Source organism: Hemitrygon akajei, chromosome 25 (genome assembly GCF_048418815.1).
Source record: "Hemitrygon akajei chromosome 25, sHemAka1.3, whole genome shotgun sequence".
In the NCBI taxonomy this organism is placed as follows: Eukaryota; Metazoa; Chordata; class Chondrichthyes; order Myliobatiformes; family Dasyatidae; genus Hemitrygon; species Hemitrygon akajei.
The window spans coordinates 38,691,351-38,718,897 of record NC_133148.1 but is presented as its reverse complement, the minus strand read 5'-3'; the positions used below and the strand labels follow the sequence as shown (position 1 = coordinate 38,718,897).

At 47.0% G+C, this 27,547-nt stretch overlaps 1 protein-coding gene across 2 annotated transcripts in view; it reads left to right on the top strand.

The window, feature by feature from the left end:
• The window catches only part of npas1 (neuronal PAS domain protein 1), a 625,083-nt gene that overhangs the window by 1,895 nt on the left and 595,641 nt on the right, over positions 1-27,547 (top strand). The window contains exon 1 of one of the 2 annotated variants that reach the window (XM_073029338.1): positions 909-1,102. The exons of the other annotated variant lie outside the window; for it this stretch is intronic. The gene's annotated coding sequence lies outside the window, so the exon portion shown is untranslated. Of the gene's footprint in view, positions 1-908; positions 1,103-27,547 lie in introns of those variants that run through there. 2 annotated transcript variants of the gene reach the window in all.

Genomic DNA, 27,547 nt, shown 5'->3' with positions numbered 1-27,547 from the left:
CGGAGAAAGAAGTACTGTATAGTGAAGTAAAAAAAACGACGACAGAGACAGAATTGAACCCCTAACTTGAATGATGAGGAAATGTTTGTATGTTTAACAAAAAAAAAGCTCGCAGATAAAGGTACGATTCTCAAGCAGTTGGTTCCTCTATGAGGCCGAATTTACATCACAGAGTTCCGTCGGTTAGGGACAGTGGTACTTACTGAATTAAAACAAAATCGTGCCCCAACTTAGGTTGGTTTCAGTTCTTTATGCTTGATATTGTGTTTGTCCGTGGAACGAGCTTGCTAACATTCAGGGCTGTATTTTTTCCATATCACAGTTGCTGTTTGCTTCATGTGTGCTGAAATGTTAGACGGTTCTTTTAAAAGCCTGGGTCTGGCGCGGGTCGGCAAACAGGTTTTGTTGAGGAGAGTTGAAGATTTCGCTCTCCCACTCCTTCCGATCAGGAATTGTCTCCGAGGCATCGTTCTTTAAATTTAGTGAAACCTCGCAGTGATGGGGTGGACTCGAGGCATCTATACTCCCCGTACCCCTCCCACCCACTGTTTTTTCTCTCTCTCTCTCTCCCTGTTTCTCTGACTCCCTCCCTCACTCACGTACTCTCTCTCTCCCAGTATATTGCAGGATTACTTTGGGACTGTGAAACTGTTGCTGTGAGGTGGGGTGTGAGAGTTAATGGGAAGGCGAGGAAGGGGAGTTTGACGAACGCTACCCCCGAGGGTAAAGGTGGCGGTGGAACCCCCCCCCCACTCCCCGCCCCCCCCCCCCGTCGGAGCAGGAAGCGAAATCTGTTTGACAGGATAAGTTTCTGCATTGGCGAAGCGCCCCCGACGTTGCAGCCTCTACCAGTTGCAAACGAGACCGCAGTGTGGAGGGTGCGCGCACGGCAGCCGGGACTCAGTCCACAAGATGCCAGGCAGGGGCGAACTATTGACTGTCCCTGCTTCTCCCAGGAAGCCGGGGCTCTGACACGGGAGCGACGCGCGGCCCACACTCAGCCTGCTGTCCAGATCATTTCAGAACGCACCTGCGTGCGTGATGTCTGCTGGATGAACTGTCAGACTCTGCGCACTTTTTGCCGTTTGCCGCCCGAAGTCAGGTACTCGTTTCTGTTACGTTTCCAGTGATAAACTTTCTCGTCCTAAAGCAGGGTCGCTGTAGCTCTGCGATACTTGAGCGTAAAGGAGCCAGGGTTGATGGGGAGGTGAGGAGGGCCGCCGAGTGGGATTCCTCGGATCCTCTCCTCCGGGAGTCGGCGCCCCTCGGCCCTCCCTTCCCTTGGCTCGCCACCCTTCCACCCCGGGCTCCCCGCAGCAGGTCGGCGCTGCAGCCCCGCCAGCCTCCAACAGTTTAGTTGACAGGACTTTCCTCTCGCCCCGCTCTGGGACTGGGCGAGGTCTGCAGATCGGACTGGAGGAGGGAAGGGGGAGCGAGAGGTTGCACGGGTTGATCCCATGGGGTGTCGCGGTAATGGGGTAGACTCGAGGTACAAATACCCCCACCCCCAATGTATCTCTGTCTTACTCTCGCCTTCATTCTCTCTCCCTCACTCTTCCTCATTTCCCTCTCCTTCACCCTCTCCCCGCCCCCTCTCCTCCCCTCTCTCCCCCTCCCCTGTCCTCCCCCTCTCCCCCTCTCCTTCCCCCTCTCCCCCTCTCCTTCCCCCTCTCCCCCTCTCCTTCCCCCTCTCCCATCCTCCCTCTCCCTCATCCTCCCTCTCCCTCATCCTCCCTCTCCCTCACTTTCCCTCTCACTCTCCCTCCCTTTCTCTCCCACTCTCTTCCCAGTCCCTCTCCCCACCCTCTCTTCCCTGTCCCTCCCCACCCTCTCTTCCCTGTCCCTCTCCCCACCCTCTCTTCCCTCTCACTCCCTCAATCTTTCTCTCTCCTTCATTCTCCCTCGCTCCCCCACACCCCTCATTCTCCTCCCCCTTTGCCCCCTCTCCCCTGTTCCCTCCTACCACCCTTCTCCCCTCCTTTCCCTATTGTCTTCTCTCATCCCCCCAACTCTCCCTCCCTCATTCCCTCCTACTAGCTCTTTTACCCTCACCATCTCTGTCTCTTCACGCTGTTTCTCTCACTGTTTCTCTCTCTCTGGCTGCCTCTTGTGTGCTTTTTTCTTCCTATTTGTTAAATCTGACCCACCTTCCCTCCCTCTCTCTCTCCACTCTCTCCCTCATTGTCTCTCCCCCTCTCCCTCTCTCTGTCTCTACTCTCCCCCTCATTGTCTCTCCCCTCTCCCTCTCTCTGTCTCTACTCTCCCCTCATTGTCTCCCCCCTCTCCCTCTCTCTGTCTCTACTCTCCCCCTCATTGTCTCTCCCCTCTCCCTCTCTGTCTCTACTCTCCCCCTCATTGTCTCTCCCCTCTCCCTCTCTCTGTCTCTACTCTCCCCCTCATTGTCTCTCCCCTCTCCCTCTCTGTCTCTACTCTCCCCCTCATTGTCTCTCCCCTCTCCCTCTCTCTGTCTCTACTCTCCCCCTCATTGTCTCCCCCCTCTCCCTCTCTCTGTCTCTACTCTCCCCCTCATTGTCTCTCCCCTCTCCCTCTCTCTCTCTACTCTCCCCCTCATTGTCTCTCCCCCTCTCCCTCTCTCTGTCTCTACTCTCCCCCTCATTGTCTCTCCCCTCTCCCTCTCTCTGTCTCTACTCACCCCCTCATTGTCTCTCCCCTCTCCCTCTCTCTGTCTCTACTCTCCCCCTCATTGTCTTCCCCTCTCCCTCTCTCTGTCTCTACTCTCCCCCTCATTGTCTCTCCCCCTCTCCCTCTCTCTGTCTCTACTCTCCCCCTCATTGTCTCTCCCCTCTCCCTCTCTCTGTCTCTACTCTCCCCCTCATTGTCTCTCCCCCTCTCCCTCTCTCTGTCTGTACTCTCCCCCTCATTGTCTCTCCCCTCTCCCTCTCTCTGTCTCTACTCTCCCCCTCATTGTCTCTCCCCCTCTCCCTCTCTCGCTTCCTTGGTGAAGGTCTCCCGCTTCACATTTCCTTCATTAGGTTTCAGGCTCATTTTGACGTGGTGCTTGGCTGTGTTGGTGGGAGTGGAGGGAAGGAAGTAATGAAGGAAATGTCGGGAGTGTAGAACTCGTCTCTGTAACCCTCCCTGCTCCCACCACTAGGAGTGGTCTCTTTGCCCCTCCAATTCTGGCTTCTAGTTTGTCCCCATTTGCCATCGCTGTGCCTCCAAACGCCAGGGCCCTGAGCTCTGGAGTTCTCCCTGCGCACCTTTCCAGCTCTCCAGCTCCTTTAAGACAATCTTTAAACACCCACCTTGTACGGGTTTCTACATCGTCTGTTCTGCTTTCTCACTGTGAGTCCCTGCATCAGCTGCTCTGTGCGAAATACTTTAATGCTGTCATACCATCTTTAAAGGTGCTATATAAATGCAATTTCTGAAATAAATAGTTCAGCATTTGAAAATGGGTGGGAGGACTCTGAATCAGGTTTAACATCGCTGGCGTACGACGTGAAACTTGTTAATTTTAGCAGCAGCAGGGCAATGCAATAGATGATAATATAAGAAAAATTAAATAAATTAATTAGTATATGTGTATATTAAATCAAAAGTAGTAGTTCAAAAACAGAAATAATAAGAAAATGAGGTGGTGTTCGTGGGTTCAGAAATTGGAAGGGGGAGGGGAAGAAGCTGTTCCTGAATCGCTGAGTGTGTGTCTTCAGGCTGCTGTACCTCCTCCTTGATGGTAGCAGTGAGAAGCGGACATGCTGTGGGTGATGGGGGTCTTTAATGATGGATGCCGCCTTTCTGAGGCACTGCTGCTTGAAGATGTCTTGGATACTGAGGAGGTTAGCACCCATGATGGAGGTGACTACGTTTACAACTCTGCAGTTTACTTTGATCCTGTGCAGTAGCTCCCTACCCCGCTGCCCACTGCCCAATACCAGACGGTGATGCAGCCTGTCACAATGCTCTCCACAGTACATGTGTAGAAATTTTTTGAGTGTTTTAGAGGACAAACCAAATCCCCAACTTCTAGTGACATGGAGCTGCTTGTCCTTGAGTGAGGATTGTTGATTCCCGTCTCTTCAGCCTGACTTTCTTACACAAGAGGCCAGTCATGGGGTCAGAGTTATGCAGGCCTTTGGACCAACTGCTGACCAAGCTGACCATTGAAGCTGGTCTCATCAGCTTGCATTTGGGCCATGTTCCTCTGGACCAGGGGTTCCCAGCCTTTTTTATGCCATGGATCCCTACCTCTAACCTGAGGGGTCCATGGCATAAAAAAGGCTGGGAACCCCTGGTCTAGAGGAACATGGCCCAAATGCAATTACACCACTGGCGTTTGGGGCAACCATGAAGATCCTCCATCTCTGGCGGTGTTCAGGGCTTCCTTCATCATTTCAGTAACTTCCTTTCGGTTTTCACTCCTGTCAGTCATACGAGTCCCGGGTGGAGACTCAGGAATACTGCCACACTCAGATGTAGAAGGATTCTGTGCTGCAGTTCTGTTTGACCAGCCAGGGTTGTTAGCCCTGAGCTGAACCCACGAACCTGAAGGACCGGTGGACCACTCTTAACATGGCCTCTGACCCTTTGACCTGTTTGTCATGGGCGACCCGACCAAGAGCCAAAGCATAAACCCTGACTCCAGCCAACATCGCTCTCCGGGTCATTGAGGCACGCAAGCCTCCAAACCCTACGACAAGTTTGTGGTCCTCTTGGAGGCCAGGTTGGGAACCCCTGCTCTAAACCTTTCCTATCCACGTACTTTAACAAACATCTTTTCAAATGTCGTTATTGTACCTGCTACAGCCACTTCCTCTGGCAGCTCGTTCCACATTCCTCTGTCCGAAGAAGTTGGCCCTTTTTAATCTTTCCGCTCTCACTAAGTCCTCTATTTTCTTTTTAGTTGCTTCCTTGGGAAAACTCACCCATTTTATGCCCCTAATGATATTGCACACCTTTGTACTGTCACGCCTTAGTCTCCTACACTCCAAGGAAAAAAAGTCCTACCCTGTCCAATCTCTCCCTATTACTCAGGCCCTCAAGTCCTGGTAAAATTCTGGTAAATCTTTGTTGCGATCTTTCCAGCTCAATGATGTGTTTCCTATAACAGGGAAAGCAAAACTGTGCACAAATACTCCAGTTACGGTCTCATCGGTATTGCGTACTGCATTGAGTAGCAGAATTCTGCATATTAGCTGGATGTGTTGTCTTTCAAAGACCCACCCAGCTGGTCCCTGTTCCCGTCCTCACATTTTGGAAATGTTTGCGGCAGATGTTGGAAATCTGAAATAAAAGCAGAAACAACAGTCTGGAAATAAGTTTAAAAATGGAAAATTCTGGAAACACTCAGGTCAGGCAGGATCTGTGGGGTTAATGTTTCAGAGAGAGACCAGAGCTGAGTGAGGAGTCTCTAACCTGAACGGTTAACTCCATGTGGCTTTCTCGGCAGATGCAACCTCACCTGCTGAGTGTTTCTGGAATTTTCTGTTTTTATTTCGGAAATATTTTCTTTTCAGCCTGTTGTACTCTGAATCGATCTGTTCCCAGCTCCCTCTCAGGCAGAGTCTCTGGGAGGCAAACCACTCCTTGCGACTTGTGAGGGCATCTCACTGGAGCACACCCCTTGGTATAGTCTTTATTTGATCAGACGATCGTCTTCAGATGAGCCTCAAGGAACCGGTTCAAATCAACTTGCTGACAAGTCTGCTGGAACGTTGCCCAGGAAGTCAAAGGCTCTGAATAGGGAAATGCCACAGGAGAGGAGTCATACAGCATGGAAACAGGCCATTTGGCCCATCAAATCCATGCTATTCAGTAGCCCATCCACCCGTATTAATCGCATCTTCCAGTGGCAGGTCATTCACACCATCGGCCTCCTAGTTAAATGGCATCTGATCCTTGGTGTTAATAATTTTGGGAATTATTCTGATGCAGCTGAATAACTAGATGTACATGACCAGCTCATGAATACTAGCTCACTATTTTTGTCTCTATTTGTGCCAATTATTTATTTATTTATCTATCTATATCTACCTGTCTGCCTGTCTATCTGTCTATCTATCTCTCTGACTGTCTATATCTCTGTCTGTCTCTATCTGTCTATCCATCTGTTTACCTGTCTGTCTATCTATCTCTCTGTCTATCTGTCTGTCTGTCTGTCTATCTATCTATCTATCTATCTATCTGTCTGTCTATCTGTCTGACTATCTATATCTATCGATCTGTCTGTCTGACTATCTATCTGTCTGTCTATCTATCTATCTGTCTGACTATCTGTCTGTCTATCTATCTATCTATCTATCTCTGTATCTATCTGACTATCTATCTGTCTGTCTGTCTATCTATCTGTCTGACTATCTATCTATCTGTCTGACTATCTGTCTGTCTGTCTATCTATCTGTCTGACTATCTATCTACCTGTCTGTCTGTCTGTCTATCTATCTGTCTGACTATCTATCTACCTGTCTGTCTGTCTATCTGTCTGTCTGTCTGTCTATCTACCTGTCTGTCTGTCTATCTACCTGACTATCTATCTACCTGTCTGTCTGTCTGTCTGTCTGTCTGTCTGTCTGTCTATCTATTTATTTATATAAGCACTCAGTGGTTGCTTTATTAGATACCTTCTATACTTAGTAAAGTGGCCACTGGGTGTATGTTTGTGGTCTTCTGTTGTCGTAGCCCATCCACTTCAAAATCTGATGTGTTGTGCGTCCAAAGAGGCTCTTCTGCACACCACTGTTATTTGAGTTTCTGTTGTCTTCCTGTCATCTTGAACCATTATGGCTATTCTCCTCTGACCTCTCTCTTTAACAAGGCTGCTGCCACATGATTGGCTGATATTTGCATTATCAAGCAGGTGTAAAGGAGTAACTAATAAAGTGACCATGGGAATGCCCTCACTGGATGTTTATTGTTTCTCGTACCATTCCTCATAAACTCTAGAGACTGTTGTGCGTGAAAATCCCAGGAGATCAGCAGTTCCTGAGATACTCAAACCACCCCATCTGGCACCAACAACCATTCCACGCACAAAGTCACTTGGGTCACATTTCTTTCCCCATTCTGATGTTTGGTCTGAACAACAACTGAACCTCTTGACCATGTCTGCGTGCTTTTATGCATTGAGTTGCTGCCACACGATTGGCTGATATTTGCATTATCGAGTGGGTGTACAGGAGTAACTAATAAAGTGGCCACTGAGTGTATTCTTTTCACGTTTTTTTGGGATATGAAATGGGAATGGTTAACATTTTTCCATGCAGGGTAACAAAGTAACAGAAGTTTTATTCTGAGAGCCCTTTGGAGAATCTGAAGATGTCCCAAAACAGCCAATGACCTACCTGTAAGATAACACCTTGCACAGCAAGCTCTCACAATATTAGTAATTGATTTTTTATTGTCACAGTTACTAAGATGCATAGAACATAGAACAGTACATCGCAGGAAATGGCCATTCTACCCACAATGTTGTGCTGAACCAGAAAATCAAAAGCACTCATACACTAATCCCTCCTACACCATGTCCATATCCCTACATCCTCCTTACATCCATGTGCCTATCATAACGTCTCTTAAAAAGCCTCTAATGTATTTGCCTCTACCACCACACCAGGCAGCACATTGCAGGCATCCACCACTCGCTGGGTAAAAAAACTTACCCCTCACTTCCCCCTTGAACTCACCCCCTCTCACCTTCAATGCATGCCCTCTGGTATTAGACATTTATACCCCGGGATAAAGATACTTCCTGTCTACTTTATCTATGCCTCTTGTAATCTCATAAACCTCTATCAGATCTCCCCTCAGCCTCTGCCGTTCCCAAGTTTTTCCAGCCTCTCATGATAGCACACACCCTCTAAACAAGGAAGGAAGCATCCTGGTAATCCTCTTCTGCACCCTCCCAAAAGTCTCAACATCCTTCCTATAGTGGGGCGACCAAAACTGTACGCTTTTGTTTGCTAATCACGGAGACAGATCTTTCCATATGTTAAGTATCTGTACATCAAGGCAGTCTTAAGGGAAACACAATGGTATATGGAATGTAGTGTAACAATTACAGGGAAAGAGCAGGTAGATACATAAAGTGCAATAGTTTAAATGGTTTGGCAGAGACTAGATGGGCCAAAGGGCCCATTTCTGTGTTATCTTTTCTATGACTCTGTGGTAATCTATTATCATCCATCATCACGGACTCCCACCATCCAGGGCACGCTCTCTTCTTGCCGTTGTCATTGGAAAGAGGGAAAGGAGCCTCAAGTCCAACACCACAAAGTTCAGGGACAGTTATTACCCTTCAACTGCCAGGTTGAACCAGAGCGCAAAACTTCACTCACCCAATGCTCAACTGATCCCACAACTTACAGACTCACTTTTAAGGACTCTGCAATTCATGTTCTCAATATTTGGCCTGCTTCTGCTCCTATATCTTACAGTCTTACCCCATGATGAATGGCAGAGCAGACTCAATGGGCTGAATGGCCTACTTCTTCTCCTATATCTTATGGTCTTATAACACACACAAAATGCTGGAGGAACTCAGCAGGCCAGGCAGCATCCATGGAAAAAAGTACGGTTGACATTTTGAGCCGAGACCCTTCGGCAGGACATGCATTTTGTGTGTCTTGTGTGGATTTCCGGAATCTGCACTTTTTCTTTTGTTCTCGATTATATATTGTTTATTTATTTATTGTTGTTATTTTTTGCATGTGCACAATTTGTTGTCTTTTGCATTTCCGCCTTTGTTGCGTGCAGTTTTTATTGATTCTATTGTGTTTCGTTGTCCTCACTGTGAATGCCCGCAAGAAAATGAATCTCAGGGCTGTATATGGTGACTATATGTACTTCGATAATATGTTTACTTTGAACTTTGAACTTTTAATTGATGCAGCAGATGGAATAGACTGTAATGTCTGGGTAGCATTTTTATTTGAACTATTGATCGCGGGGGGGAGTAACATCAGTGATGATACTAGGACAGACTCCACTAGGCTTCACCTAGTGACACAACAAGTAGGACAAGGGAGCACACTCTCTCTCTGCACACTATGATGGTAGCCCTGTCTCTGGAGCAGGACTTGAACCCAGAAATGTACGAACAGCAGGAAAAAAATTAAAGGGTTAATGTGTGAAGAGCATTTGATGGTTCTGAGCCTGTACTCACTGGAGTTTGGAAGAATGAGGGAGGATCTTATTGAAACCTCCCAATACTGAGAGGCCTGGATAGAGTGGACGGGTCCAAGAGTAAGTGAGTCTAGAACCAGACTAGGACAGAGATGAGGAGGAATTTTGTGAGCCAGTGGGTTGTGAATCTGTGGACTTCATTATCAGAGACAGCTTTGGAGGCCAAGTCATCTGGTATACATAACCTTGATAGGGTTTTGCTTAGTAAGGACGTCAAAAGTTACAGGAAGAAGACGGGAGAATGAGTTTGAGAGGGATAATAAACCAGTCATGTTTGAATGGTGGAGCAGACAATGGACCGAATGGCTTAAGTCTTCTCTTGTGTCTTATGGTCTAAAAATGTAAATTCCCTAATATGCAACAGAAAAGGACCAGCAATAGACAACAAGGAGTTGGATAGAGATGGAAGTTTGAAGGGAATAGATATGGTGTCAGTAGCAAATAAGAGAAAGAAACTTTCACCTGTCTCTTTATTCATTGATGAATTTAATTCCCTCTCAGTTTTTAAAAAAAGATACAGAAATACTGGTGCATCATCTTCTCCTGACCTCTGGGTACTGCATCTGCCTGTTGTAATGCAGAAATTGCAACAACCTATTCGCACACAGTGTTACTTCTTGAGATCCAAAAGTTCTTTGTAACTTAAAAATGATGCATAAAACTTACTGTTTACGATCGTTTTACTAAGCAGAAAGCGAACGAGAGAGAGGAGCCGAGAGAGCAAAGAAAAGACACGGCAGCCTAGTGGTTAGCACGACGCTTTACAGTACCAGTGACCTGGGTTCTATTCCCACCATTGCCTGTACGTTCTCCCGTGACTGTGTAGGTTTACTCCGGGTGCTCTGGTTTCCTCCCACAGTCCAAAGACTGTTGCTAGGTTAACTGGGCATTGTAAATTGTCCCATGATTAGGCTGGGGTTAAATCGGGGGATGGCTGGGTGGGCCTGTTTTACACCGTATCTCAGTAAATAAATAAACAATGGAAAGTCGTCTGATTAGATACGAGAAAATTCCAGTGATAACAATTGACCTGGCGTGACACCTGCTGCCGAAAACCAAGAAGCTTCTAGAAAAATATCAAAGCAACTGCAATGTAGTTACTGGAAAGGTCACTGAAGAATTCCATGTACGTAGATGACTATGTAAGCATAGTGCATACTGCGGTGTAGCATCAGTACAAGATTTAACACCAAGGGACATTGGAGTTCGGAGTTCAGTTCTTGTCCCTGTGACCATTTGAGTTTCCTCCCACAGGATAAAAACCTACCGATTTGAAGGGTAATTTGTCATTGTAAATTGTCCTGTGATTTCAGTTTGTCGTCCCTCTTCACTCCTTGTGGCCGTTTCTGTCTGTGCTTTTTAGCGAGGTCGAGTCGCTAGCTCGACACTCAGCACAGATGGAAAGCTTGCAAGGAGCCGGCCGGATTCGAACCCGGGACCTCACGCCTCAAAGTCCGGTGTGGATGCCACTGCACCACCGGATAATTAGGCTTGGGTTAGAGAGGTGGGTTGTTGGTGGAGTGGCTCGTTGGGCCGGATGGGACCCGATCTGCACTGTGTCTCTAAATAAATAAAGTTAAACTACAAGACAAATACCAGGAAATAACTATTTTACATCCCAATCCAACAACAACAAGCACTTAAAAACAGCAGTGTTCAAAGTTCAAAATAAATTTACAGTCAAAGTTCATACGTGTTAACTATATGCTACCTTGAAAGACATTTACAGGAAAGAAAGGAAATACAATAGAATTTTACAAAACTCTGTACATGAACAAAGACTGATAAACCCCAGTGTGCCAAAATGTTCAAAGTAAATTTTATGATCAAAGTAACGTATGTGTCATCATATACAATCCCGAGATTAATTTTCTTGTGAGCATACTCAATAAATCTATAGAATAATAACCATTACAGAATCAATGTGAGATCGCCCAACTTGGGCATTCAACCAGAGTGCAGAAGACAACAAACTGTGCAAATACAAAAATGAAGGAAAAAAAGTAAACAATAAATATTGAGAGCATGAGATGAAGAGTCCTTGAATGTGAGTCCATTTGTTGTGGGGCCATTTCAATGACGGGGCAGGTGAAGTTGTCCCCTTTAGTTCAGGAGGCTGGTGGTTGAGAGGTAATAACTGTGCCTGAACCTAGTGGTGGGGGTCCTGAGGCTCCTGTACCTCCTTCCTGATGGTAGCAGCGAGAAGAGAGCATGTCCTGGGTGGTGAGAGTCCCTGATAATGGATGCTGCCTTCCTGTGACAGTGTTTCATGTAGATGTGCTCAATGGTTGGGCAGGCTTTGACCGTGATGGTCTGGGCAGTATCTATTACTTTTTGTAGGATTTTCCATTCAAGGGCATTGTAATGACAAGATAATCTCTTGCAGTGACATTGTTTGAGGGATAAATATTGGCGTCAAGACCCAGGTGAGGATGTATACCTGTACATCTTCAATGGCGTCACCATTGTATGGGTTAATGGAGTTGAATGCCAGGAACTTGTTGCTGAAATCGTTGCTAAGAAATGTCATTATTCAAAGCAGATTGTTTTTTTGAACACTTCCACTTCCATTCATCTGAGAGGGCGGCCAAGAGTTTAGTGTCTCATGTAATGAAATGTTGAACCTCTGACCGTAGGGGGTTCCTCTGCGTCCCAAAGACACATGGGTCAGGTGGTTATCAACACAAGAAAGTCTGCTGATGCTGGAAATCCAAAGCCACACACACAAAATGCTGGGGGAGCTCAGATGGTCAGGCAGCATCTGTGGAAATGAATAGATAGTCAATGTTTTGGACTGAGACCCTTCTTCGGGCCTCTGTCTATTGCCTCACCTCTTTGTGTGTAGGTGAGTGATGGAATCTGTGGAGTGGAGTGTTGATGGTAAATGTTGGGAGTTCGATTCTGAAAAGGTTCAGAAAATGTTTACCAGAATACCATAAGATATGGAAGCAGAATTAGGCCGTTTGGCCTGTTGAGTTGATCCACCATTTCATCATGGCTGACTCATTCCCCTTTCAGCCCCAATCTCCGGCCTTCTCCCTGGAGCCCTTCATGTTGTGTCTAATCAAGAATCTTATCGACCTCTGCCTTAAATATACCCAATGACTTGGCCAGGATTAGAGGGCTTGAGTTGTCAGGAGTGATTGGTCAAACTCACTGCTACCATCAGGGAGGAGGTACAGGAGCCCGAAGGCACACACTCAACAATTCAGGAACAGCTTCTTCCCCTCTGCCATCCGATTTCTGAATGGACATTGAACCCATGAACACCTCACTACTTTTTTATTTCTATGTTTGCACTAATTACTTAATTTAACTATCATATTATATATATCTGTAATTCACAGTTATATTTTCCATTACTACGTATTCCATTGAACTGCTGCTGCAAAGTAGACAAATTTCATGACATAAGCTGGCGATGTTAAATCTGATTCTGAGCTTGGGTAGTTTACTCTGGAGTGTTTGCGGCCCAGAGGTGACTTGATAGAAGTTCACTGAAACCATTTATAAGAGGCACACAGATCGTGTGGGTAGAATCTTTTACCCAGGGTAGAACGTCCTGCACTAGAGGACGTACATTTAAAATGAGAGGGGGACATTTTAAAGGAGATGCATGGGCATTTATTTTTAATAGGTGCTAGGAGAGGTGGTGCAACCAGACACACTAATGGTGTTTAAGAGGCTTTTAAATAGTCACATTAACATACAGTGAATGGAGGGATAAGGATTACGTTCAAGCAGGAGATATCTGGTTTAATTTGGGATGGTGTTTGGGATAGACTTAGTGGGCCAAAGGGCCACATCCCGTGCTGTTCTATGTTCTATTGAAATGGGATTAGTTTGGAATAGAATAGGACTTTATTTTCATTGCTCAAGACAGCGATGATGAGTCAGAATACAAAGAGGAAGTGGAGTGGCTGGTGTGAGAAGAACGACTTAAGTCTGAACGTGGAGAAGACCAAGGAAATCATTGTGGACTTCAGGAAGGTGAACACAAACTATCCCCCTCTGCGAAAACGTGGCTCTTTCATAGAGAGAGTTCAGTGCGCCAGGTTCCTGGGTGTTCGCATCACGGATGACCTCAGTTGTTTCCTTAATATCACCTCCCTGAACAAGAGGCACAGCAGCACCTCCACTCCCAAAGGAGACTGAGGAAAACAAGGTTCCCCGCCCCCCCCCCCCCGCCCCATCTGAACTGCGTTACAGGAGCACCATTGAGAGGGAGAGCATCCTGACAAGTTGCATCTCCATCTGGTCTGGGAGCAGCCGAATGTCGGATGTGAAGTCCCTACAAAGGACTGTGAGAACAATCGAGAGGATCATCAGAATTAGGTTTAATATCACTGGTATATGTTATGAAATTTGCTCAGCTAGTGGCAGCAGTACAATGGAATACATGATAAATATTTTTTTAAAAATCAATTACACCAGTTATATGTAGTGCAAAAGCAGAAAAAAGATGTGAGGTGGTGTTCACGGGCTCAACGTCCATTTAGAAATCAGACGGCAGAGGGGAAGAAGCTGTTCCTGAATCGTTGAGTGTGTGTCTTCAGGCTCCTGTACCTCCTCCCTGATGGTAACAATGAGAAAAGGGCATGTCCTGGGTGATGGGGGTGCAACACACACACAGTGCTGGTGGAATGCAGCAGGCCAGGCAGCATCAATAGGAAGAAGCATTTTGTGTGTGTTGCTTGAATTTCCAGCATCTGCAGATTTTTAAACTCCTTGAAGGTGTCCTGGATACTACTGAAGCCAGTACCCATGATGGGGCGGACTAACTTTACTACTTTCAGTAGCTTTTTACAATCCTGTGCAGTAGCTCTCCCTCCCGTCCCACCATACGCTGGTGCAACCAGTCAGAATGGTACATCTGTAGAAGGTTTTGAGTGTTTTAGGTGACAAATCAACTCTCTTCAAACTCCTAATGGAATATAGCCGCTGTCTTGCCTTCTTTATAGCCGTATCAGTATGTTGGCACCAGGTCAAATCCTCAGAGATATCGACACCCAGGAACTTGCTCACTCTCTCCACTTCTGAAGCTCCTATGAGGATTGGTTTATGTTCCGTTGCCTTACCCTTCCTAAAGTTCACAATCAGCTCTTTGGTCAAACAGACATTGAGTGCAAGATTGTTGCTGTGACACCATTCAACTAGCTGGTATGTTTCGCTCCTCTGAGATTCTGCCAACGATGGTTGTATCACCAGCAAATTTATAGATGGTATTTGAGCTGTGTCTAGTCACACAGTTTTGGCTATAGGGCAGTCGGCACACATCCCTGAGGTGCATCAGTGTTGATTGTCGGTGAGGAGGAGGTGTTATTACCAACCTGCACAGTTTTTGGTCTTCCAGTTAGGAAGTTGAGGATCCAGTTGCAGAGGGAGGTACAGAGGCCCAGGTTCTTTAGCTTTTTGATCAGGACTGTAGGAATGTTGGTGTTAAATGCTGAACTATAGTCAATGAACAGTATCCTGACATGTATATAGGTGTTTGTACTGTCCAGGTGATCTAAGGCTGTGGGAAGAGTCATTGAGATTGTGTCTAATGTTGGTGTTAAATGCTGAACTATAGTCAATGAACAGTATCCTGACATGTATATAGGTGTTTGTACTGTCCAGGTGATCTAAGGCTGTGGGAAGAGTCATTGAGATTGTGTCTAATGTTGGTGTTAAATGCTGAACTATAGTCAATGAACAGTATCCTGACATGTATATAGGTGTTTGTACTGTCCAGGTGATCTAAGGCTGTGGGAAGAGTCATTGAGATTGTGTCTGACGTTGACCATAGGGGTCTCTCTACCACCCATCGGGGACATTTAATCAGGAGTGCTGCGTATGCAGGGCCCTTAGTATTATCAACGATCCCACCCGTCCGTCCAGCATCCTCTTTGACTTTCTACCATCAGGCAGGAGACTCCGTCCGATGCATAAAGACAAGAATGGTCAGCCCATTAGGCTTCTGAACTCCTTGCCACTTTGTATTCAAAGCATCATTGATTAATCAGTTCTGTACCTGACAATATTTAATTTATGTGCTTTACTTTGTTTACTTATGTATAATTCATCTGTTGATTTCATCCTTACTTTCACAAGTTGTTATGTGTGTTATGTGTATTCCTGTGCTTTACATCCTGGTTCGGAGAAACGTTATCTCGTTTGATAGTATACGTGTATGTAGTTAAATAACAATAAATTTAACTTGATTTGACTTCAGTTGCCCAAGACAATGAGATCGCAGTGCTACTCCAGTCCCGTGCAAAACAGATATTTACAATGCATGTGGTTCGGCTTAATTTTTTTTAAAAAGTCCCATATTTTCATACAAGTGACTTTGTTAGGCCATAACACTTAAAAGCCATTGGCAAGCCGGGGTGTAGCATTATTCAGTTGAACAACAGCCCTGGGGAAGAAGCTGGTTCTCAGTCCTACAATCTTGGCTAAGATGTTTCTGTATCTCCTACCAATGGTAGGAGATTGAACAGACGGTGTCCGGGATGGGATGGGTCTTTAATGATGTTACGAGCGCGCCGTAGGCATCGAGAGTTGTAGATTGTCTCCAGGTCTGGCAGTTGAGCCTCAGTGATGTGCTGATCCATCCTAATTACCCGTTGGAGGTGCTTTGTGACCTGTCTTGCCGCAGCTAGAGTGCCAAACTGTCATTCCGTATGACTGAATGTCTCCATCGCACTTTGATAAAAGTTAGGCAGCAATTTTTGGGGCAGATAAGCTCTCCGTAAGCACCTCAGGCAGAGCGGTCACAGTTGTGCCTCCCAATCATGGAGGTTGTGTTGAGGAACCAAGAGAGATCCTTGGTTGGCACGGACTTTCTGCTGTATCATTGCGTTGATGTGACAGTCCTCAGTACTGTGCAGAGAGAGCATATTGACATATGGAATGACACTGTACTCTAGCTGCAGATTGGACTTTCACAGCAGAACTTGAAACCTCAACCTTTTGACCCCAGGGCACGACTGTGACCAGCCAGTGCTTTGCGGGGTTAATTGGACCAAATTTATGAAAGGGGGTCAGCTTTCAGGAGACATGAAAAAATATATATCTGCGCCCCATATTTTCAGAACAAGCTCCTCTGTTTAAAGCTGTCTCTGGCTTGTGGTCTGTGAAAGAAATGTTTTCTTTTGAGAAGCAGAAACAGAGAGGCCGGGGCCAAGCACCGGGGTCTTAAAAGACGCGATTGGGATGAAAGGAAAAGTGAAATCTATGTTAACAAACACACACACAATTCCATTGATGCTGTTTTAAGATGCTGCAGTGGCAGAAGACATATCTGCTAGCACTATCTGCCTGTAGTGACAATCAGGCAGATAACAGGCAGAAGGACATTGGATAGAGGGCAACGTGATTTACCAGGCATTCCAATAAGCTCATTTATATATACATTTGCAACTCTTGTTTTGGCAAGGTTCCTGCGGTTTGATCGGTTGTAATTTTTAATCCCCTTGCATTCACCAACCTTGACAATGAAAAGGTTCAGAGGACATCTTTCTGAATCACCGACCAGAAGATCACTGAGAACAAGAGCCTCAGCCTTCCAAAACGGCGGACCCACTTAATGCCAGTTAGACATCAGCCATGGATGGCTTGGCAGCACCCTTATTTGCTTTGGAGGTTTGAACCCCACTTCTGTGGGGTTCTGAAGGAGCGCTACAGTGTTGATGGTGGTGATTTTTAAATTGGATGTTCTCCCCTAGTATGAAATATCTCATGGTTCAACTTTGAAAATCAAGACCAGATTTCCCGGGATTCTCCATTATGCGCAGGTAACTCTGGTATACGGCGATGATTACATTCACAAGAAACCCCACATTATAGAAAGTTGCGTTGTACCTTGTTATATTTTGACTGGGTATCTTCTGATTTATCATTCCCCATTCTGGCTCCTCTCTTCTGCTCACCAGCCCATCACCTCCTACCCTTTCTCCCATGGTCCACACTCCTCTCCTATCAGATTCCTCCTTCTTCAGCCCTTACCTCTTCCACCAATCACCTCCTACCCTTTCTCCCCTGGGCCACACTCCTCTCCAATCAGATTCCTCCTTCTTCAGCCCTTACCTCTTCCACCAATCACCTCCTACCCTTTCTCCCATGGTCCACACTCCTCTCCTATCAGATTCCTCCTTCTTCAGCCCTTACCTCTTCCACCAATCACCTCCTACCCTTTCTCCCATGGTCCACACTCCTCTCCTATCAGATTCCTCCTTCTTCAGCCCTTACCTCTTCCACCAATCACCTCCTACCCTTTCTCCCCTGGGCCACACTCCTCTCCAATCAGATTCCTCCTTCTTCAGCCCTTACCTCTTCCACCAATCACCTCCTACCCTTTCTCCCATGGTCCACACTCCTCTCCTATCAGATTCCTCCTTCTTCAGCCCTTACCTCTTCCACCAATCACCTCCTACTCTTTCTCCCATGGTCCACACTCCTTTCCTATCAGATTCCTCCTTCTTCAGCCCTTACCTCTTCCACCAATCACCTCCTACCCTTTCTCCCCTGGGCCACACTCCTCTCCAATCAGATTCCTCCTTCTTCAGCCCTTATCTCTTCCACCAATCACCTCCTACCCTTTCTCCCATGGTCCACACTCCTCTCCTATCAGATTCCTCCTTCTTCAGCCCTTACCTCTTCCACCAATCACCTCCCAATTTCTCTCTTCATTCCCCCCTTCCCCACACCCACCTTCCCTCCTACCAGCTTGTACTCCCTCCACTCCCTCCCCGTCTTCTTATTCTGGCTTCTCCCTTTCCAGCCCTGATGAAGGGTCTCGGTCTGAAATGTCAACTGTTTATCCCCCTCCTCCATAGATGCTGCCTGACTTGCTGAGTTCCTTCAGCACTTTGTGTATTTTGCTCAAGATTTCCAGAATCTTTTATGTTTAGAACAAGCGTGCAGTTGACTTTGAAGGACAGATTTAAGCAAGATTTCTCAATTATCCTGTAGTCAATACATTTGGGCTAGGTAACCCTAACCTTAACGCAGATAGTGTTCTCTAACTATCAATCATATAATAACTAATTTGTTGTATGAAAGTTCGCATTACAGCAGAACTACCTGTATTTACAAAGAACTTTGCGTAGTTATGTCGCAAATTGCTCTCAGTGGGAGCTTGCTGTGCACAAATTGGCTTCTGCATCTGCAGCTTTGCTACAAGGTAGAGGAGCAGATCTGTTTTAAACTGAGGGGTCTTGATCGAGACCCCCTGAACCACTGACCTTGCTTGCGTCAGCGTCAGAATACAAGAGCGTCCCTCTAGAACAGAGAGGCCTCCGTGGGTCAGGGTCGACCACGGATGCTGTGTCCTAGCTATGTACATACACGAGCTGTTGCCCACACAGCAGCCTCCCCCTCTCCATGTAGCTGATGAATCCAAAGGAACAGCAGAGAACGGTACAATTCGTCACCAGCAGTGTCGCAGGAGTTGCCAGTCTGCGTTGAGCTCAACGTAGGGACTCCAACTCTGGAATTTTCTCTGGGGGTTTACTCCCAAAGCCTTCCACTTGGCTGACAAGCCCCATCTGCCTGAAGCGACTAGTTTTAAGGTGCCAGTAATCCGCCTTTACCCCCTCCCCTGTCAGTAGAAATGGTTCCCCACGGGCTTAGTAGCTAAGCCACTTGAAGCCCTGAAGCTGGATTTGGTTGTCAGAGGTTATTTGAGGTGCAGGCCGTTGGGAGCTTGTCCCCATTACCACCCCTGGCTGTAACAACCTTAGAACAGGAGTCGGGAGCAACTTCTTTAGCCAGAGAGTGGTGAATCTGTGGAAGCCATTACCACAGATGGCTGTGGAGGTCAAGTCATTGGGTATATTTACAGCAGAGGTTGATAGGTTCTTGATTAGTCAGGGTGTCAAAGGTCACATGACGAAAAAGGAGAATGGAGTTGAGAGGGAAAATAAATCAGCTAAGATGAAATAGTGGAGCAGACTCGATGGGCTGAATGGCCTAATTCTGCTTGAGTGTCTTCAGTCTTATCAGTACAAAGAGGTAGTTCAAAGGAAAATCAATAACAGAATGCCGAATATAGCTTCTATGGAGAGGACTAAATGACGGACGTTTATTCCTCTCTATAGACCTATGTCTGGTCTTGATGAAGTAATGGAGGAGGAGCTGTTGCTACTGGACGGACAGAAAAGGACACAGATCAAAGTTAATTGGAAAACAGCCAGAAGAGAGAAGTTATTCTTCATAGCTGGTTGTGATTTGAGAAGAAAGCAAATTAAAGTGTTCTGTAATGTATTATTCCTGCATGTTAGGAAAAAAATGGGGTAAATGGCCTGCATTTGGTTAATGATAAATCACTCGTATTAGCAGATGACCCTTTTGAGAAATCTGTACAGATCTGATTCTATTGCAAACACTTCTTTCGGTTCAGGCACTGGTTTGTGCAGCAGATTTGATGGGTCGAATAGCCTAATTTGGCTTCTATGTCCTAGGGTCTTACCCATTAAATGCACACAAACATTCCTTCTACTGATGTCATGCCAGCAGGAACCAACCCCCCTCTCACAAGAATTTATAAGCTAAACTATGCTACCAAGCTTAACAAGCTGTCGAAGACTTCAAAAGAGCTTTGAATGTCTCTGACCAGAAGACTACTGTGTTACATAAATGTGCACCTCACACTTGATGTCAGCCCGTCAGTCTTCAGGCCATGCCAGTCAGGGATGTGCTAATATTATTTTGTGAATGTATGTGCTGTAAATTTCATGTGTGACAATATGTACTGTGTTTTGCACCTTGGCCCCAGAAGAACAATGTTTCGTTTAGCTGTATACATGTGTGTGTTTGAATGAGTGGGTATAGCTCAAGGCAGCGGAGGTTCGAGATCAGAGTATGCCTTCTCTTAGATGGGCTGCCAACCTCGGCCGACAAGCCCTGTCTGCACAAAGCGACTGGTTTTAAGGTGCCAGTAACCCAACTTTTCCCCTTCTCCTGATGGCAGTAACAGTTCCTCTGGGCTTTGTAACTAATCCAGGAGCTGGACTTGGTTTGTCAGAGGCTATTTGAGATGCACGCCGTTGGGGAATATTGAACAAACTTGAACTTGAGGTATTCAAAATCTATGAATGATCGATAAATATTTAAATAATTGAAATTTATAAAGGATAAACTTCAAAACCATTTAACAGAACTAAAAATAAGTAAAACTATAAAATTATTGTTATTCCTTCATTGTTCAACATAGTGATTTAAATTGCGATTAATTATGTTAAATGTGCAATTAACTCGACATTTTCAATCCTGAAAATTGTGATGATTAATAGTTACTTCTAAAAGACAATTGTATAAAATTAAAGAGAATTACTGGGAAGATGGAAGTGGAATAAATTGAATCGCTCTGTCAAAGAGATGGTCAGCCTTAATATTCCACCAAGTACGTTAATTTTCTCATTGTGAAGGAGGTTTTCAATTTTAAAGTGAATATATCCCATCCCTCTTGGAAGGAATGCAGTTAGATTTCTTGTTAATACCAAGTACTTGAAAGCTGTGAGATCTCCACAGAACTGGAACATTTAAATGGCGAAAAACTCCAGGATCAACTCAAATGAATACGAAAATAAAAGTGAAGTGTGGTGCTGATTTTCTATTGGACGGTCATTTTAATAGGTGGACTGAATGGCTTCTTCTGGTTGCCATGGAAACAATCACCAACTAGCTTAAACTTTGAGGCGGTTGAAATAAACTTGATGGCTTCTCTGCAAAGTGTTAGTGGAGTCCTTCAGTACACCAGGTGCTTCAGCTAAATTGTGCTCTGGAAGGGGATTTATGAGAGGGCACGGCCTGCTCCCCACCAGTAATAGTAGGGAGCACATCCCCCTCATGTTAGTCCACACCCCCCCCCCCTCACATTATAGAGCAAGCCCTGTGTCTTTATAGAGTTTAAGCCCCCTTGATATTGGGCTGCACTCCCCCTCATATTAGGGAGCACCGCCCCCTGATGTTAGGATGCATCCCCTGTTGTTAGGGTCCACACCACTGATCCCTTATATTAGGGTACACACCACAAAGATTAGGGTCCACAGCCCCTGATAATAGGGTGCAAACCCCTGATTTTAGGGTGTACACCCCTCTTATTTGGCTTCACACTCCTAATATTAGTGGACAGCCCTGATATTAGGTTGCGACCCCTGATATTTAGGGTGCATGCCCTTGATATTAGGGCATACTCCCCAATATTAGGGTGTACCCATGTATTAGGGTGTATCCCCAATATTAGAGTGTACCCTCCATATATTAGGGTGTACCCCAAATATTAGAGAGCACCCTCCATATATAAGGGTGTACCCCCAATATTAGAATGAACCCTCCATATATTAAGGCATACTCCCTAATATTAGAGTGCACCCTCCATATATTAAGGCATGCTCCCTAATATTAGAGTGCACCCTCCATATATTAGGGTGTACCCCCCACATTAGAGTGCACCCTCCATATATAAGGGTGTACCCCAAATATTAGAGTGCACCCTCCATATATAAGGGTGTACCCCCAATATTAGAATGAACCCTCCATATATTAAGGCATACTCCCTAATATTAGAGTGCACCCTCCATATATTAAGGCATGCTCCCTAATATTAGAGTGCACCCTCCATATATTAGGGTGTGCCCCCCACATTAGAGTGCACCCTCCATATATAAGGGTGTACCCCCAATATTAGAGTGTACCCTCCATATATTAAGGCATACTCCCTAATATTAGAGTACACCCTCCATATATTAGGGTGTACTCCCCAATATTAGGGTGCACACCCTTGATATTAGGGTGCCCTCTCCCTGATAGGTGGTTAGCGCGACATTTTAAGGTACAGGTGACCCGGGTTCAATTCCCGCCGCTGCCTGGAAGGAGGTTATATGTTCTCCCCATGACTGCGTGGGTTTCCTCCGGGTGCTCCGGTTCCCTCCCACAGTCCAACGGCGTAGCGGTTAGTAGGTTAATTGGTCATTGTATTGATTGGTCGTTGATTAGGCCAGGATTAAATCGGGAGATTGCTGGGCGGTACAGCAAGGAGGGCTGGAAGGGCCTATTCCACGTTATATCTCTACAAATAATATCAGGGTAGACACCTATGATACTAGGGTGAACCCCTCCTCATTTTAGGGGTGCATGCCTCCTGGTAATAGGGTGCACACTCCCCACCCACAGATTTAGGGTGCAGCCTTTCCAGCCAGGGGCATCCAGGCACGGATGGAGAGCGTGCAAGGGAGCCGGCCGGATTCGAACTCGGGACCTCTCGCCCCGAAGCCCAGCGCTGACGCCACTACGCCACCAGCCCGCCAAACCTGAAGCTATTCTAAGGGTAATAAACTTCCAAGGCCAGCTTGTCGTTTATTGTTTAAAAGAAATACAATAATACACATCAGCGAGCCTTACTGCTCAAGTACTAGTTCTAAAATCTGCAGACAAATCATCGCAGACTCCACGTTGCTAACACCGTTGGCATCAGAGACCGGGAAAGGAAATGTGATCGTGCAGAATCGCAAAATCAAGGTAGAGGGTGACGACCTTTTGTGCGCAGTTTAAATTCCTTTGTGTGCCAGTAACAAAGGTTGTGCATGTGCAGACCTTAGAGGGAACGTTGGTGTGCCCCACCAGGTAATGGGGTGCACACCCCTGGTATTAGGGTGCATCATGTGCTCTCTCCCCCCCCCACCGTATTAGAAGATGCACATATGCCCTCCTTGGGTGTTAGGAGGAGTAGTCCCCCCCATCCTCTGGTACTAGAGACTGCAGACACCCAATGGCACAACAATGTGCCCCCACATATCGCCCCATCCCCTAGGTATAGACATAGCCCCAAATCCCCAGTGATAGACAGACATCTTCCCCACCAGTGTAAGGCAGAACCCATCCCTTCTGTTGAGACAGATAACCCTCCACTCCTTCCTCCGCAAGTGTGAGGCCGGGAACTACTCCCTAGTGTTAGACAAAGCCCACAGTGTCAGCCAGCCCCCGCCCCCTCGGTGTTCAGCTGAGCCCCCGCTCCCTCTCCCAGTTGGCTCGACTTACTGATGGCAAGCCTCCTCTGTCTCTGTTAAACTGTACTGGACAGACCCTGCTCTGGCTGGGCGCCCTTCCACTGCTTTTAGACGGTGACCACCTCATAAGACTTTTGAGGAAGTTAGCTTTATTTGTTCATCGGTACCGTGCGGCAGAACATACGCAGCGAAATGCATCGTCTGCCTCAACACCGGAGCCAGTCTGAGGTTGCGCTGGGGGCAGCCCGCGAGTGTTGCCATTTGTGGGCCTAGATCAGACAGTGAGCCTCCCTCTGGTATTGAAAGTTGAGCTTCGTTTGCCATATGTACCTTGGGACTTTGAAACCTGCAGTAAATGAAGCGTTTGCTTCAAATCAAACCAAGGCAGATTGTGCTGAGCGCCACTCGCAGGTGGCACGATGCTTTCAGTGCCAATGCCCACAACCTACTAGCCCCTTGTCTGGCACCATGCTTTCAGTGCCAATGCCCACAACCTACTAGCCCCTTGTCTGGCACCATGCTTTCAGTGCCAATGCCCACAACCTACTAGCCCCTTGTCTGGCACCATGCTTTCAGTGCCAATGCCCACAACCTACTAGCCCCTTGTCTGGCACCATGCTTTCAGTGCCAATGCCCACAACCTACTAGCCCCTTGTCTGGCACCATGCTTTCAGTGCCAATGCCCACAACCTACTAGCCCCTTGTCTGGCACCATGCTTTCAGTGCCAATGCCCACAACCTACTAGCCCCTTGTCTGGCACCACGCTTTCAGTGCCAATGCCCACGTGCCTACTAGCCCCTTGTCTGGCACCATACTTTCAGTGCCAATGCCCACAACTTACTAGCCCCTTGTCTGGCACCATGCTTTCAGTGCCAATGCCCACAACTTACTAGCACCTTGTCTGGCACCATGCTTTCAGTGCCAATGCCCACAACCTACTAGCCCCTTGTCTGGCACCATACTTTCAGTGCCAATGCCCACAACTTACTAGCCCCTTGTCTGGCACCATGCTTTCAGTGCCAATGCCCACGTGCCTACTAGCCCCTTGTCTGGCACCATGCTTTCAGTGCCAATGCCCACGTGCCTACTAGCCCCTTGTCTGGCACCATGCTTTCAGTGCCAATGCCCACAACCTACTAGCCCCTTGTCTGGCACCATGCTTTCAGTGCCAATGCCCACAACCTACTAGCCCCTTGTCTGGCACCATGCTTTCAGTGCCAATGCCCACGTGCCTACTAGCCCCTTGTCTGGCACCATGCTTTCAGTGCCAATGCCCACAACCTACTAGCCCCTTGTCTGGCACCATGCTTTCAGTGCCAATGCCCACAACTTACTAGCACCTTGTCTGGCACCATGCTTTCAGTGCCAATGCCCACGTGCCTACTAGCCCCTTGTCTGGCACCATGCTTTCAGTGCCAATGCCCACAACCTACTAGCCCCTTGTCTGGCACCATGCTTTCAGTGCCAATGCCCACGACTTACTAGCCCCTTGTCTGGCACCATGCTTTCAGTGCCAATGCCCACGTGCCTACTAGCCCCTTGTCTGGCACCATGCTTTCAGTGCCAATGCCCACGTGCCTACTAGCCCCTTGTCTGGCACCATGCTTTCAGTGCCAATGCCCACGTGCCTACTAGCCCCTTGTCTGGCACCATGCTTTCAGTGCCAATGCCCACGTGCCTACTAGCCCCTTGTCTGTTACCATGCTTTCAGTGCCAATGCCCACAACCTACTAGCACCTTGTCTGGCACCATGCTTTCAGTGCCAATACCCACAACCTACTAGCCCCTTGTCTGGCACCATGCTTTCAGTGCCAATGCCCACAACCTACTAGCCCCTTGTCTGGCACCATGCTTTCAGTGCCAATGCCCACAACCTACTAGCCCCTTGTCTGGCACCATGCTTTCAGTGCCAATGCCCACATGCCTACTAGCCCCTTGTCTGGCACCATGCTTTCAGTGCCAATGCCCACAACCTACTAGCCCCTTGTCTGGCACCATGCTTTCAGTGCCAATGCCCACATGCCTACTAGCCCCTTGTCTGGCACCATGCTTTCAGTGCCAATGCCCATGTGCCTACTAGCCCCTTGTCTGGCACCATGCTTTCAGTGCCAATGCCCACAACTTACTAGCCCCTTGTCTGGGTGGCCTCCAACCTGATGGCATGAATATTGATTTTTCCTTATGGTAAAAGTTTTTCCCTCCCCCCCTCCCTTCTTCTATTCCCCACTCACCTGCCTATCACCTCCCCCGGGTCCCCTCCTCCTTCCCTTTCTCATATCAGATTCCTTTCTCTCTCCCCACTTGGGTTTACCTATCATCTTCTAGCTATCCTCCTTCCCCTCTTTCCATCTTTTTATTCCGAATTCCCCCTTCCTTCCCAGTCCTGAAGAAGGGTCTCGTCCCGAAACGTCGGCTGTTTATTCATCTCCATGGACGCTGCCTGACCTGCCAAGTTCCTCCAGCATGTTGCGTGTGTTACTAGCCCTAAGCTATATGTCTTTGGAAAGTGGGAGGAAATCGGAGCGCCCGGAGGAAATCCACTTAGCCGCGTGGAGAACGTGCAGACTCCCTACAGACAGCAGCGGGAATTGAACACCAGTTGCTGGTGCTGTGAAGCTTTTGTGAATCATTGTGGTGTTATTCAGTGACTCTTGCCTCAGTATTGGTGTGCCTTCCATGGCACTAATCAAAGAAACCCCCTTGGTACAGACTGAGCCAAAGTTCAACGTACACTTATTGTCAAAGTATGACTACTATATAGAGCCTTGAGGTTTGTCTCCTTACAGAATGAAGAAACCCAATAGAACCCATTAAAAAACAGTTAGTGTGCAGGGAGTGTAAACGAATCGTGCAAATCACCAAAGCGAGCAAACTACTGAAGTTCATGAAAGTGAGTTCACAGCCATGAAGCCCGGTCGTCACCGCAGCCGACCCAGGAGCCCGTTAGCCGCAGACCACGGCCTCAGTTCAGCGCAGAGTCGAGTAAACCTCACGGAGCAGCAAGCTGAACCTGACCACCTCAATCTGGCCTGGTGCTTAAATTGCCCAAGTCGCGGGTCGTTTCCCACTCTCGGACCTGGGCCCTGCCGCTATGATAGCGGCCTAGTATTGGACAGACCATCCCCTTCGAAGAAGCCTCCCCTCTGAGTGAGGTTCATAAGACAGAGGAGCAGAATTAGGCCATTTGGCCCATCAAGTCAGCTCTACCATTCCTTCATGGCTGCTGTATTATCCCCCACAACCCCATCCTCCTACCTTCTTCCTCTAACCTTTGACGCCCTGACTAATCAGAAACCTGTCAACCTCCACTTAATGACCTGGCCTCCACAGCTGTCTGTGGCAATGAATTCCACAGATTCACCACTCTTAGGCTAAAGCCCATCCTCATCCCATCCCGTCTTCCCTTTCATAGCAATCGGGATGTCAGAACGACGATTAGGATTCGAATCCCTAGCTTGTTTTTGCAACACGTTGCTTGTACAGAAATGGCTGTGAAAAATAGACATGGAAAAAATAAAAGAGAGGTAAGATTTATGGCCAACGTGTCTCTGGAGTGTTTAATAATGTAGAGATGGTCCCTCTGTGTGATGTAAGCTGCTTCAGTCGTTCCTGCACCAGACAAATGGGGCTTACAAGCCAATTAAGACTTACAAGGTGATCAGAGGATTACTGTCTGTGGGGAGCGTACAATGCAGTGTTCTACCCATTTGAAAAAGAAGGTTGTCATCCTGAAAATGAAGGCGTTCCTTCAGATGTTGTCATTTTAAAATGTTTTAAAGAGAAATTAATCGTTGGATTTCCAAGATGTAAATGATTTTATGAACAAATCTTCTGTTCTTCTCCCTATCCTTCAGCTCTTTGTCTGTCTTAATGTCTATTTCAGTTATACATCTGCCTGTCCACACCACCCCTACATCGACGTCTCCCTCTCCATTTCTATCTTTGTGTGTCTCCCTAAAATACTCTCTTTCCTTCTGTCAACACTACTCTCTGGGTCTGTCTCCCCCACTTCCATTGTAGTTCTGCTTGTCTCCATTTCTCTACTCCCAAGCTCTCGCTTCTCTCTCTAATCTCCATGTCTCACTCCCTCGCCCTACCCTCCCCGTGCAACCTCTCTCCTCTTTTTCTGCAACCTCTAACATGTCTCCATATGCCCCCTTTACCTGTGCAATCACCTCAAAACTCCTGTTCTCTCTTTCTGTCCCCTTCTTCTCTGCCCATCTTTCTTGTACTCTCTCCATGCTCTGCTGCAGTCTCTCTGTCTCTTCCCTGCCTGTTATTCTCCATTCCTGTCTTGCTGCCTTGTCTTTCTCTTTCTATCTCTCACACCTTCTCTCTTTCTCTGACTGTCTCATACCTTCTCTTTCTATTTCATACCTGCTCTCTTTCTGTATCTTGCACACCTTCTCCCTTT